Here is a 15,583-nt window from a genome sequence, read left to right as displayed (position 1 = left end):
ACTAGTAATATTGATATTCATCAACATATTTTCCATACTGTCATTATATACCTTATGAACTTCTGGTAACTGTGCTAGGTTTTCATTTGTGAATACGGAGCGAAAATGACTATTTAACGTACTACACATTTCTAACTCATCATCAGTCATTTCTCCTGTCGTAGTTTTAAGGGGACCTATTGTATCTCTAACCTTTGATTTATACAGTTGATAAAAAGCTCTGGGGTTATTGTTCGATTCGTTTGCTACCTTGATTTCATAATTTCTCTTTGCTTTCCTAATTTCTGTTTTTACCTGTCTTGTTAGGTTCTGATAGTAACCAAGTAAGTGATTTTCGCCTTTCTTAACTTTTCTATATACTCCCTTCTTTTTCCCTAGGAGATCTAAGAGTCTATTATTCATCCATTTTGGTTGGTTCCGTATCGATCTGAATTTTCTTTTAGGGATGTGTTTATTTTGAGCATTATGGATTGTCTCAATAAATTGTTCATAAGTAGCTGCTAAATTAAATTCGGGGTTCTTCCGTCCTAAGTTGACAGTTTCTGGAGGTGTGGGGGGGATTAATCTTTTGATCATAGGGTCATCCCTTAGGTCTCTCCTAAAGCTACCGTAATTAGCCTTCCTAAAATCCGGGATCAAGGCCGAATTTTCCTTCTTCCTGCCATTCCATATTATGTTAAAATATATTTATTTATGATCACTGTTTCCTAGTTTGTCTCCAATCCCAACATCCTTTTCTAGATTTTCATTATTACTGAGAACTAAATCGAGGATATTATTTCCTCTAGTGGGCGAGTTTATGAATTGATATAAAAAGCTATCTTGTACTACTTCTAGAAAATCTTCAGATTCATTATCGCTAAGTTGATTTTTCCAATCTAAGCCTGAAAAGTTGAAATCGCCTAGAATACATACATTGTTTCTATCAGATGCCTTCTTTATTTCCTCCCATAGCAATTTACCATCGTTCCTACTCAAATTAGGTGGTCTATATATAACACCAGTGACTACGGACTCATTGCCCTCACCAATCTCTACCCAAATACTTTCATTGTCGCTATTTGTTTTAATGTTTGATTTATTGCAGCTTTTTAATGACACCCTGATATACACTGCTACACCGCCCCCTCTCCTTCCTACTCTGTCAAATTTAAATAGGTTATATCCTGGAATATGAAATTCTGCTAAAATATGTTTGCTGTTTGAATTTATCCATGTTTCCGTTATTGCCATTATATCTATGTTCTCTTTACTAACAATGGCCCTGAGCTGGTCCATTTTGTTACACAAGCTTCTACTATTAGTATAATAAACACTCAATATATTTCTTCCGTTTCTATCTGTTTTACATTTATTACTTTGATGTTTGTTATTATGACTAACTATATTTTCAGCATTATCTACTTCTTTTTCACTGCTGTTATTTTCACATGGTATTTTCCTCTCTTTACCATTGATGGGATTAGGACATGTTAAAACCCCACCTTTACTACCCTGTCAACTATCTTCGCTAGCACGGCCACCCCCTTCCTACTTAAATGCACCCCATCCCTTGCATACATACTATCATTACCATAGTACAGGCTCCAATTATCAATGAATGGCGTCGACAGCTCTTTACACTGTTCTTCCAACCAGCAATTGAAACCGATTGCACGGGACATCCATTCACGACTGGCACCACGTCTAGGTAGGATAGAGCAAGCAATAGGAGTTCCACCCTTCACCCTAATCTTATCTAGAGCTTCCCTATACAGCTTACGCAGTTCGACACTGGTAAGCTTACCTACGTCATTGCCTCCTGCACTGAGTAAGACTATGGGGTTGTCTCCACAGTCATCAATGACGTTCTCCACTCTCTCCAGTACTCTACCTATCCCTGCCCCGGGGAGACACTCGAGCTTCCTAACTTTAGTGCAGAGATTGTTACCTAAATACTTCACCATCGAGTCTCCCATGACATAAACACATTTGACCTTACCTGAGTGTGGTGATGTCTTACCTGCGCTACTCCCTCTCCCCACACTAACAGAGGGAGTAGCACTCGTGGTGTTACTAGCACCTTCCTCACACTCGTCACTTAAGGTGCTGAACCTGTTGTTTAGATCTACAGCTGAGTGTCTTTTTAGAGTGCATTTTGTAGCACTAGCAGCAACTACCTTCCATGAATCCACTTCAACTTCACCGTCCTTCACGACACTGGCAAAGGTTTTCTTCCCCTCTAAAACTAGCTTCAAGGCTAAGTTTTCGCCCTTGAGACTCTGGACCTCCTTCTCAACCTTCTCCAGTCGGTCTTGCAAGGCAAGACAAAGCTGGAAAACGTGGGAGGTGGTCGAGTACTCGTCAGCAGCTGCCATGTCACTATATCACTCACTAACGCTGACAGGAACACAGGTCCGCACTGGCTGAGGGTCAGGGATGGTGAAGTTTACCTCCGAGTTGGTAAAGTTTACCTCCGAGATTATTATAAGGTATTTTCCAATAGGGTTAAGACCGAGATAAGAAGAGCAAAGAGGAATAATGAACTGAAGGGAGCAAGGGAGGCGAAGTCAAACCCCATGGGATTCTTTCAAATGTATCAAACTAAAACAAGAGAAAAGGTTGGACCAATACAGACAGATAGCGGCGAGCTAACTGATAACGACGGAGAAATGAGCAATAATCTGAATAAATATTTTTCAACAGTTTTCACCACCGAAAATTTGAACATGATACCCGAGGCACCGACTGTATACAGAGATAGTGAAGAAAATAGATTAAGCGAGATTGCAGTGACTGGTAACGACGTTAGTAAGCAAATAGACAGGTTAAAGCCTAATAAGTTGCCAGGTCCCGATGAGATATTTGCCAGAATATTAAAGGAATGTAAGGAAGAGCTTAGTATGCCCCTTATCAAAATTGTTTAACATGACCTTAAAAACGGGTGTAGTACCAGAATCCTGGAGGATAGGGAATGTAATACCAATTTTCAAGAAGGGAGATAGATCACCATCCTCTAACTACCGTCCAAACAGCTTAACATCAATTGCAGGCAAATTACTGGAAGCAATATTTTCAAACTCTAATCGAAATCACCTGGATAAGCACAAGTTGATCAATGATTCCCAACATGGCTTCACAAGCGGGCGTTCATTTATAACTGATCTATTAATATTCTTTTCAGCTGTTTTCAAATCAGTGGACGAGGGGCATGACTATGATGTGGTATAGCTTGACTTTAGCAAAGCCTTCGACAGAGTCTCCCTCGAAGGACTAATAAGAAAAGTGGAGGCTCATGACATTGGAGGAGATATTCTAAAATGGATTGGCATGTGGTTACAGGACAGGAAACAGCGAGTGAGCATTAACGACTCTAAATCCGATTGGAGTAACGTCACAAGTGGAGTACCCCAAGGCTCAGTACTTGGACCTTTATTATTTATTATATACTTAAAAGACATATATATCGGCGTAGACAGCAACATAAGTAAATTTGCTGATGACACTAAAATAGGGAGTGTAATTAAATCTGACGAGGACTCCACAAAACTACAAAAAGATCTAAAACAATTTTTCGAGTTGTTTGAAAAATGGCAGATGAAATTCAATGTGGACAAATGTAAAGTACTTCGTCTAGGAGATGTAAACAGAGAAACCAGATATCAGATGAATAACGATGTTATAGAGAAATCCGAATGTGAGAAAGATTTAAGAGTAATGATTAGTAGGGAGTAGACAGCTACCGAACAGGCAGGTACTACCGTCTGGGAAGATATTGGAATCATAATGTGTTGTCTAATGGTAGACCCTGCTACTATTTGGCATCACAAAAATTGTGACCAGGTCCCTGCTTGCCGATTTGTCTTTCTGACTCATTGTAAAGATCTGGGACTTGGGGATAGAAATCCCTTACCAGACTATCCAGGATCTTAAAAAAAAAGGAAAGTCAAGGACCATGGTTCTGAGGAATAACAAACAACCGTTTGAGTTTGACATCTCTTTACTATAAAAATAGAACACAAAACTCTGACACCACTCAACAATCATATAACAATTACGGGAGTCAAACAATTAATGGAGTTAAACGATTAATGGAATCAAACAATTAATGGAATCAAACAATTAAAGGAATAAAACAAATTATTGGAATCAAACAATTAATGGAATCAAACAATAAATGGAATCAAACAATTAATGGAATCAAACAATTAATGGAATCAAACTATTAATGGGCGTCAACAACTGATAGAATCAAACAAAGAAAGGGGAGTCAGCAATTAATGGAATCAAGCAACAAAAGAATCAAACAATGAACAGATATTTCCTACGGCAGCAGCCCTGGGGGAAGGTTCTGGAACGCAGTGATCCACTCTCAGGGGGATGATCCTTTCAACTCCTCACTCGAGCGACAGCGGCCGATGTTTTGATATGGCAGGAGAACACCGGGGCACAGACGAAAGAGATGAACTGACGGTCGTGGTATAGGGTAGTGGTAGATGTCCAGAGAATTGACAGTCGATAGGTGAAGGTCTGGGGACACAGCCCACGAGTCCCGAGCCTTTGATGAGATCACAGCCAGAATTTGACGAACAGCGGGGGAGGTAGTGACTGCCCTGACGGCTGAGAAGAATCTGCCCGATGACATAACATAACATAAAATGCTAGTGACAGAGGGGAAGGATAAAGGGAGGATTGAAGTGAATTTTAGGAGGAGAGAATAGGTGCAGTGGCTAAACACCGCTTGCGTGAGGGAGTTTAAGTTGGAGGCAGCAGCAACTCGCCTGGACGCGGCGAGGAGGCGGCAGGACAGAGTCAGGTTAGCGTCAGGTCAAGCGTCAGGTGCGTGTTGGGTTGGGCCATGGTTTCTCAGTGCTTGGTCGGCTTGATTGTGTGTGTTGTTTTAATGTTTGGAGGAAATGTCTTGGTCTTCTGTCTTGGTATTCTTCTTAGCTTGAAGTTGATTTTCTTCTAACTCTCCTCCTCTTCTTGCTCTCTTGAAGAGTCCATTCATTCGTGTTTGGGTCTTGTTGTTCGTCTTCCTCGTGTCTTATGTCCTCATAGGTGTGACACTGGTAGCAGCGACGTTTATACCTCCGCATCAGCAAACGAGCGAGTGTGCTGCGGTAACGAGCAGGAAGATCGTTTCCGCCCTTACGCTTGACAACACAACATACATATAGCGTTTCTCACTTTTTTGTAGTTATTTATTATTAGTATTAATATTATTATTACAGTGTTATCATTATTATTTTATTTTACTCTTTATTATGAATTTTATTTACTCTGAATAATTATTAAATTTTCGATGGAGTTGTGCCAGACTTGTGGAAACAGGCCAATGTAGTACCCGTATTCAAAAAGGGAGACAGAGCATCAGCGTCAAATTACCGGCCGATCAGTTTGACGTCAGTAGTGGGGAAATTTCTTGAATCAATTATAGCAAATAGCATCCGATCGCATTTAGAGAAAAGCAAATTAATCTACGACTCTCAACATGGGTTTACAAAGGGAAAATATTGTCTAACAAATCTGCTGACGTTTTTTAGGAAAGTCTTCGAGGTAGTAGATAATGACGAAAATTACGATATTATTTACTTTGACTTTAGCAAAGCATTTGACAGAGTACCGCATCAGAGGCTTCTGAGAAAAATTAAAGCTCATGGTATCGAGGGGAAAGTTTTAAATTGGATAAAATCATGGCTCACCGATAAAACGCAGAGGGTCAGCGAAGATGGTGTTAAATCTGAGTGGGGCCGTGTAGCCAGTGGGGTTCCCCAGGCGTCAGTACTAGGCCCACTCTTGTTCATAATCTACATAAACGATCTAGATACTGGGATCAGCAGTGACATAAGCAAGTTTGCGGATGACACCAAAATAGGGCGGCAGATTAATTCAGGGCAGGATGCAAATGCATTACAGGAGGATCTAAATAAACTGCAGGGGTGGTCTGAAAAATGGCAAATGAAATTCAACACCAGCAAGTGCAGCGTACTTAATATTGGAAGAACAAATACTGTCAATGTATACAGCCTAAACAACATCAACCTAGAGAAGTCTACTTGTGAAAGAGACCTAGGGGCACTTGTAAGCCCGGACCTACGGCCCAGAAAACAGTGCGTTAATGTTCGAAATAAGGCAAACAGAGTATTGGGCTTTATATCTAGAAGTGTAAGTAATAAGAGTGCAGAGGTCTTATTGTAACTATATCTTGTGCTAGTCAGACCTCACCTCGATTCTGCTGTTCAGTTCTGGTGACCTTATTATAGAATGGATATTAATTCACTAGAGTCGGTGCAGCGAAGAATGACGAAAATGATTCCGGGACTTAGAAACCTTCCATATCAAGATAGGTTAAAGAAACTAAACTTGCATTCCCTAGAAAGACGAAGAGTGCGGGGAGATATGATAGAAGTATTTAAGTGGGTGAAAGGAATCAATAAAGGGGATATAGATAAAGTTCTTATAATATCCAAGCAGGATAGGACTCGGAGCATCGGATTCAAGTTAGATAAGTTTAGGTTTAGGAGGGAGATAGGAAGAAACTGGTTCACAAATAGGGTGGTGGACGAGTGGAACAAGCTTAGCAACTTTGTAGTAAGTGCTGGAACGCTGGAAAGTTTCAAAAAGAGGCTGGATAGATTCATGTATGATAGAGAGTGGTAGTAACTCTCGACAGGAGCTGCCATGCTCAGGCCAACCGGCCTATTGCAGACTCCTTACTTTCTTATGTTCTTATGTGGGTCAGTAACTTGTGCCCGGGTGGGCTAATCCCCGTACAAAATAAGAAGAAAAAAATCCACGTAAGCAATGTGTATTTGCTCGTAACAAGGCTTATAAAGTACTAGAGAGGTCATCCTGAAACTATATCTTGCGCTTGTGAGACCTCACTTGGATTACGCAGTTCAATTCTGGTCACCGTAATACAGAATGGAACCTCGAGTACAGAGACAGGTTAAGGCATCTTAATTTGCACTCCTTCGAGAGACGTAGAAGGAGGGGCGATATGATAGAGGTGTATAAATGGAAGTCAGGGCTAAACAAAGGGGACATATCAAAGGTAGTCAAACTATCCAACCAGGAGCGAACTCGTAACAATGGTTTTAAATTAGACAAATTTAGATTTAGGCGCGAAATAGGTGAACATTGGTTTAGAAATAGATGAGTGGATGAATGGAACAAGTTACTAAACATCATTATTGACTCGAATACGATAGGTAGCTTCAAAAATAGGTTGGATGGATATATGAGCAATAGGGGTTGGGTGTAAATGGGACTGCCCAGTATGGGCCAATAGGCCCGCTGCAGTTTCCTCCATTCTGATGCTCCTATGTTCTTATTGTGATTATTATTATTAAAATTTAATATTATAAATATTATTATTATTATTTTTATCATTATTATTATTATTATATTTCCGCCCCGGAGGCCCCGATGTTGGTCAGTGACCTGTTCCCGGGTGGGATAATGTATTTATATCTATGTATCTATCTATTTCTATATAAATCTTGCGTCACAGAAAGACTTCTGGTTAAAGCTAGTTTGATTAAGGAATTAAAATCAATAAACCTTAGTGATGGTCAGAACAAAACTGATAATATGTCACGTAAATATATTTGTCAGTGGCCCAAGGTTAAAAATGCTTTGAAAACCTTGGAGCTAGATGTAGGATAGTTATTTAGTGGGTCCCTGTAAGGGCGGAAACGATCCTCCGGCTGGTTACCGCTGCTAACTCGCTCGTTTGCTGGTGCAGACGACACTTGGGGTGGTTGGACGGAGGTGAGAACGGCAGCGACTATCTCCGCCACCGGCAGATTCAACCCAGCCGCCATACAGTCAGTATCTAGCTACTCTGCTGTCCGTCAAATTCTGGCTGTGATCTCATCATAGGTCCTGGACTCGTGGGCTGTGTTCCCAGACCTTCACCTATCAACTGCCAACTCTCTGGTCATCTACCACTACCGCATACCACGACCGTCAATTCATCTCATTCCGTCTGTGTCCCGGTGTTCTCCTGCCTTTTCAAGACGTAGCTGAGTGTGGAGGGAATGGACGCTTCCCTACCCTGAGTGTGCATCACCGTGTTCCAGAACCTTCCCCCAGGGCCACTGCCGTAGGAAATATTTGTTCATAGTTTGATTCTATAATTGTTTGATTCCATTAATTGCTGACTCCCGTTTATTGTTCGATTCTATCAATTGTTGACTCCATTTAATTGTTTGAATCCATTAATTGCTGACTCCCATTATTTGTTTGATTCCTTTAATTGTTTGCTTCCTTTAATTATTTGACTCCATTAACTGTTGACTGCCTTATTTGTTTGACTCCCATAATTATTTGATGTTTGTTGAGTGGTGTCAGAGTTTTGTTATATATATATATGCTGATAACCACAAGGAAAGAAGAAAACACGAAGTTCCCAAGCGCTTTCGTGTAATTCACATCTTCAGGGGTGAGTACAGACTAGTCTGTACTCACCCCTGAAGATGTGAATTACACGAAAGCGCTTGGGAACTTCGTGTTTTCTTCTTTCCTTGTGGTTATCAGCATATACCTAGATCACGCGCACCTACAGTGATTATATATATATATATATATATATATATATATATATATATATATATATATATATATATATATATATATATATATATATATATATATCACACGGGGAAAAGGGAAACAACGGAGCACCTAAGCTTTCGTCTTTATTCAAGACATCTTCAGAGGCAATTGGATAACATTGACAGAGAGGCATAAATATACAGGGTGACCTTATTAAACATGAGGTCAGCTCATAATGATGTCATCCACTAATCCCCAAACCAACAAACGTAGAGGAGCTTAAGAGCAAGGGGGCGACGTGACTAGTCAGGTCAGGTCAGGTCAAAAATAAGGGACTGTAAAGGCCTAGGACTTAGGGATAGAAATCCCTTACCAGGCTAATCAGGATCTTAATAAAGGAAAGTCAAGGACCATGGTTTTCTGAGGAATAACAAACAACCGTTTGAGATTGGCATCTCTTTACTATAAAAAATATAACACAAAACTCTGACACCACTCAACAAACATCACTCTCCACTAACTTCCTAACCTTAAACAAAATATTTGAATTATAGTAATTTATCTACATATTTCAAACCAAAAAATTAAATTTTTAAAAGTGCCGGTCTGCTTCAAAACGCATCAATATACTAAAAACAGAAATTTTAATTATGATTTTTTTTTAAATTAAAATATAAGTATTTTAAAATTTGAAACCGCATATGGGTCGCTACCATGCGCCCGCAACTTCAATTTTTTTTAAAAAAAATGAGAATTTGCCTTCATTATAAATAATCTTATTAAACCTACCATATTTAAATAAAAATTTTTGCCAAAATCGAGCCAACTAAACAGCTAAAATCATTCTTAATTTTGTATCATTATAATTCTCAACAAAGATACAAGTTAGGGAGCTAGTTAAGAATGTCAACTAGCTCCCTAACTTGCATTTTTTGCTGTCAACAGTAGAATAAACTTACCATACAAAAAAATAGTTAGGGAGCCCGTTGGGAAAATCATGATTCTCATGAAACTTAGGAAAAACTTTTCTAATCTTATATTCGAGACCCTATATGGGTCGCTCCCATGCGCCCGCAACTTCAATTTTATGAGAAATTTAACACAAACCTCTATTTTTTGCTCGAAAATAAAAGTTCTGGTCTTAAAGTTGAATAGAAGATTTCCCATACAAAAGTAAAACTTTGTACCTTCTTAAAATTGTACTATTTTTCTAATTATATATACATTTAAATATATGTAAGGAGAGAGCTCGTAACCTAGTCTTTCAACTAAAATTATACACAACAGAGCAAAATATATTTTTAAGGCGAATCTAAAATGTAAATTTATATAATTTCATTGAAATACTTCGTCAACTGAAAAGTCGATAATTTAATTATATAAATCGACTAAATAAGATCCATAATGAAATCTAAGCCCTTTAAAATGGTCCCTTCTTCCTGAGGGGAGGTCCCATTTCCCAACGGGCTTAGATTTCTATTGGGAGAGGGAATTTTATAATTACAGAAGGCTGTGTATAAATCACAATTGTCCCAAATATATAATATTAAATTAATTATATACATTTATATGTATATATAATATATATATATACTATTATAAATTATATTTTCCTAATTTTCTGTTTTTTTATTTTTTATTTTACTAATAATATTTCTATTAACTTCATATTATTAAAATATGATGCCTGAAAAAGGGCTGTCTTGATAGGACAGATTATGTAATTTTTTTACTCATGTTATCTATATACAATGGAATTCCACCAATTCTTTAAAGATCAAAACTTTTCGTGCCGTTTACACCAGTATACAAAAGATAAGCTAATTCTAAGCTAATGGGTTCATACCCCGTTTATGAGAGCATAAACCTCTCTCTTTTTAATGCTAATTTCTCCCTCTCAATTAATATTTATTTTGACCCTTATTTCAGGAACAATTTTATCTATTTCTTCCACTTCATGATTTGGGGCATGAGCAGGCTTAGAATTAAATCTTTTATCTTTTATTCCTTTAATTATTACAAAAAATAATCAATATTCTTCTGAGTCTGCACTTAAATACTTTCTTGTCCAAGCTCTAGGATCTGCTATTATTATTTTTTCAGCCTCAATTATATTAATTTCCCCCAGCTTTGCACCACTTTGTTTAGCCCTTGCCCTTCTTCTTAAACTAGGAGCTGCTCCATTCCATTTTTGGTTCCCTCAAGTTATGGAAGGAATAAATTGAATCCAATCTATTGTGCTCATAACCATTCAAAAAATTGCTCCTATACTTCTGCTCTCATACCTTACTTTTAACTATTTAGTCACAACTATTTTGTTTTATGCAATTATTCTTTCAGCAATCATTGGAGCAGTTGGTGGTATTAATCAAACTTTACTTCGAAAAATTAAAGCTTTTTCTTCTATTAACCACATAGCATGAATACTTTCTGCTATTTTAATTAGTGAAAATATATGAACAATATATTTTCTTTTTTACTCTTTAATATCTTCTTCAGTCGCATTAATCTTTCACTTCCAGCAGATTTTTCATTTTTCCCAAATTACTTCCAATAATGCTTCCCCATTACCCAATAAAATTCTTATACTTTTATCTTTGCTTTCTCTAGGAGGTCTACCTCCTTTCACTGGTTTTTTCCCTAAATGAATTTTAATTCAAGAAATAACCTCTAGTTATTTCTTCATACCCTTACTGGTTCTTCTGGCATCTACTTTGATTTCCCTATATTACTATTTGCGAATCTCGATTTCGGCATTTGTTCTTTTTTCACCAAAATTGAAATGATCGTCTCCTCATCGAAGACAAAGACTTTTCACCCCTTTAATGACATTTATCAATCTTTTTGGACTTTTTATCCCATCAGTTTTTATTATATTCTAAGATTTTAAGTTATTTAAACTAACATCCTTCAAAGTTGTCAAAAAAAGAAAATCTTTTAAATCTTAAAATACTTTCATTTTACTATCTTTTAAGCTCCAGTGATATACACATCTTTAGATTTGCAATCTAACGTCTTAATAATTTCCACTATGCAGCCTAATAAGAAAGTTTAAACTTGTTTATAGATTTACAATCTATCGCCTATTCCTCAGCCACCTTATCACGCAACGATGACTCTTTTCAACAAATCATAAAGACATTGGTACCCTATATTTTATCTTCGGAGCATGAGCAGGCATAGTAGGGACTTCATTAAGACTGGTAATTCGTGCTGAATTAGGTCAACCAGGAAGCCTCATTGGTGACGATCAAATCTACAATGTAGTTGTAACCGCCCACGCTTTTGTTATAATTTTCTTCATAGTTATACCCATTATAATTGGAGGCTTTGGAAACTGACTTGTACCACTTATACTAGGAGCTCCAGATATAGCATTTCCCCGTATGAACAATATAAGATTTTGACTTCTTCCTTTTTCTTTAACATTATTATTAACAAGAGGAATAGTAGAAAGTGGAGTAGGAACTGGGTGAACTGTCTACCCTCCACTCTCAGCGGCAATTGCTCACGCAGGTGCTTCCGTTGACTTAGGAATTTTCTCGCTTCATCTGGCTGGGGTCTCATCTATTTTAGGTGCAGTAAATTTTATGACAACTGCCATTAATATACGAAGAAAAGGTATAACAATAGACCGAATACCCTTATTTGTGTGATCAGTATTTATTACAGCAGTTCTTTTGCTACTCTCGCTTCCTGTTTTAGCAGGAGCTATTACTATACTCTTAACAGATCGAAACTTAAATACTTCATTCTTCGATCCAGCTGGAGGTGGAGACCCAGTTCTTTACCAACATTTATTCTGGTTTTTTGGGCATCCTGAAGTTTATATTCTTATTCTTCCTGCTTTTGGTATAATCTCCCACATTGTAACACAAGAATCCGGGAAAAAAGAAGCCTTTGGAACTCTAGGAATAATTTATGCTATGATAGCAATTGGAATTCTTGGCTTCGTTGTTTGAGCACACCACATATTTACTGTAGGTATGGATGTAGACACTCGAGCTTATTTTACTTCTGCAACAATAATTATTGCAGTTCCTACAGGAATTAAAATTTTTAGATGATTGGGCACCCTTCAAGGTACCCAAATCAATTACAGTCCATCTCTTCTCTGAGCTCTTGGTTTTATTTTTCTCTTTACAGTTGGTGGTCTTACAGGAGTAGTTCTTGCTAATTCATCTATTGATATTATTCTTCATGACACATATTATGTTGTTGCTCACTTTCATTACGTTCTATCTATAGGCGCAGTTTTTGGCATCTTTGAAGGAATTGCTCACTGATTCACCCTATTTACGGGCTTATCTATAAATCCTAAATGGTTAAAAATTCACTTTTTAACTATATTTACAGGAGTAAATATCACTTTCTTCCCACAACATTTCTTAGGATTAAATGGAATACCACGACGATACTCTCTGACGCATTCACCGCATGAAATGTTCTATCTTCAATTGGATCAATAATTTCTCTTGTAGCCGTTCTTAGATTCATCATTATTGTATGAGAGTATGAGAAGCTTTGGTAGTTAAACGAACAGTTATATTTTCTTTATTCTTACCTACTTCGATTGAATGACAGCATGCTTATCCCCCAGCTGACCACAGTTATATAGAAATCCCTATAATCACTAACTACTAAAATGACAGATAGATGTGCAGGATTTAAGCTCCTGTTAGGGAAAATTATTTCCTTTTAGTAATGGCAACATGAGGTCACCTAGGATTCCAAGACAGTGCGTCACCCCTTATAGAGCAACTTATTTTCTTCCATGATCATACTATGGTAGTATTGATTTTAATTACTACTTTTGTTGGTTATATAATAGCCGCTATATTTCCTAATGCTTTTGTTAATCGTTTTCTCCTTGAAAACCAAACAATCGAAGTAATTTGAACAATCCTTCCTGCTATTATTCTTATTTTTATTGCTCTCCCTTCACTTCGGTTACTTTATCTTCTAGATGAAGTTAATAACCCTAGAATCACTCTTAAAACAATTGGACACCGATGATATTGAAGGTATGAATACTCAGACTTTCTGCAAGTAGAGTTTGACTCCTATATAACTCCATCTAACGAACTAGATTTATCTGGATTTCGACTTTTAGACGTAGACAACCGAACTGTATTACCTATAAACACACAAGTTCGAATGTTAGTCACCGCTGCTGATGTTATTCATTCTTGAACTGTTCCAGCTCTGGGAGTAAAAGCAGATGCAATTCCCGGCCGTCTTAACCAAATTAGATTTATGGTTAACCGACCAGGATTGTTTTTTGGGCAATACTCAGAAATTTGTGGAGCTAACCATAGATTTATACCAATTGTAGTAGAAAGTGTGTCAGTCTCAGCTTTTTTAAATTGAATCTCCTCCTCATCCGATCTATCACCCGATGACTGAAAGCAAGTATAGGTCTTTTAAACCTATCATAGTAGAGGCGCCTACTTCTGGTGGAAAAAGTTAGTTAATTAATAATATGAGCTTGTCAAGCTTAAGTAATTCCACTGGAATACTTTTTGATGCCTCAAATAGCACCTCTTTTATGATTAAATCTATTTTTTATATTTCTTATTGGGTTTCTTTTGTTTTTTATTCTAAACTATTTTATAAAATCTCCACTTAAAATGTCCCCTTCAATTGAACTAAAAGCTCAACACCAAAAAACCTGAAAATGATAACAAGACTATTTTCTATTTTTGAACCTTCTTCAAGAATCTTTTCATTATCAATCAATTGATTATCAACTTTTGTTGGGTTACTTTTTATTCCCTACCTTTATTGAGCGGCTCCCTCACGTTGAGCATTAGTTTGATCCAAAATTATGCAACTTCTTCACAATGAATTTCAAGCAATTTTAGGGCAAGCCACTAAAGGTTCAACTATTTTATTCATTTCTTTATTTAGATTTATTATATTCAATAACACTCTCGGACTTCTCCCATATGTATTTACTAGATCAAGACACCTTGCGATAACTCTTACGCTTGCTTTACCTTTATGGCTAACTTTTATTTTATTTGGTTGGATTAACCATACCCAACACATGCTTGCTCATATAGTTCCCCAAGGAACACCAGGGCTTCTAATACCATTTATAGTGTTAGTAGAAACTTTAAGAAATATTATTCGACCAGGAACTTTAGCCGTTCGACTAGCAGCTAACATAATTGCAGGACATCTTTTGTTGACACTTTTAGGCAATATAGGCCCTTCTTTGTCTTTGACTTTAGTGTCGTTTTTAATACTAGCTCAAATCCTTCTTTTAATACTAGAATCTGCTGTTGCAATAATTCAATCGTATGTATTTGCTGTTCTAAGGACTTTATATGCCAGAGAAGTTAACTAATGTCATCATCACACGGACACCACGCTTACCACTTAGTTGATATAAGACCCTGACCTTTAACAGGATCAGTGAGAGCCATAATACTAACCACAGGGCTTGTTAAATGATTCCACCAATTTAATATAGACTTGCTCCTGCTAAGATTTTTAGCTACTATTTTAACAATAATTCAATGATGACGAGATGTAACACGTGAGGGGACCTACCAGGGGCTCCACACCCAAGTTGTAATAAAAGGGCTTCGTTGGGGAATAATTCTTTTTATTGTATCAGATGTGTTGTTCTTTTTTTCTTTTTTTTTGGGCATTTTTTCATAGAAGACTTTCTCCAACAATTGAAATTGGAATATGTTGGCCACCAGTTGGTATCCAACCTTTTAATCCTTTCCAAATTCCGCTTTTAAATACAACTATTCTTTTGTCATCAGGAGCTACCGTAACATGAGCCCATCATGCTATTACAAGGTCAAATCACTCAGAAGCAATTCAAAGTCTTGCTTTAACTATTTTTTTAGGATTATATTTTTCAGCTCTTCAAGCTTTCGAATATGCAGAAGCTTCTTTTACAATTGCAGATTCTGTTTATGGATCTACTTTTTTTGTAGCAACTGGTTTCCATGGGCTTCATGTTATCATTGGGACTTCTTTTTTAGCACTTGGCAACTTCTGATTAATAAGAAAGTCTTTCAAA

General features: G+C 37.2%; 2 pseudogenes across 1 annotated transcript; both read left to right on the top strand.

Moving 5' to 3' along the window:
* The first annotated feature begins 11,517 nt into the window (after positions 1-11,517).
* LOC121871017 lies at positions 11,518-14,893 on the top strand (annotated as a pseudogene). Its single transcript, XR_006089813.1, has one exon. The product of XR_006089813.1 is annotated as a cytochrome c oxidase subunit 1-like (transcript).
* Positions 14,893-15,537, top strand: LOC121871016 (annotated as a pseudogene).
* The last annotated feature ends 46 nt before the right edge of the window (positions 15,538-15,583 follow it).

Source organism: Homarus americanus, unplaced genomic scaffold, assembly GCF_018991925.1.
Source record: "Homarus americanus isolate GMGI-L3 unplaced genomic scaffold, GMGI_Hamer_2.0 scaffold52512, whole genome shotgun sequence".
Taxonomy (NCBI): domain Eukaryota; kingdom Metazoa; phylum Arthropoda; class Malacostraca; order Decapoda; family Nephropidae; genus Homarus; species Homarus americanus.
The sequence above is the reverse complement of the archived record's forward strand: the minus strand, read 5'-3'. Positions and strand labels throughout refer to the sequence as shown.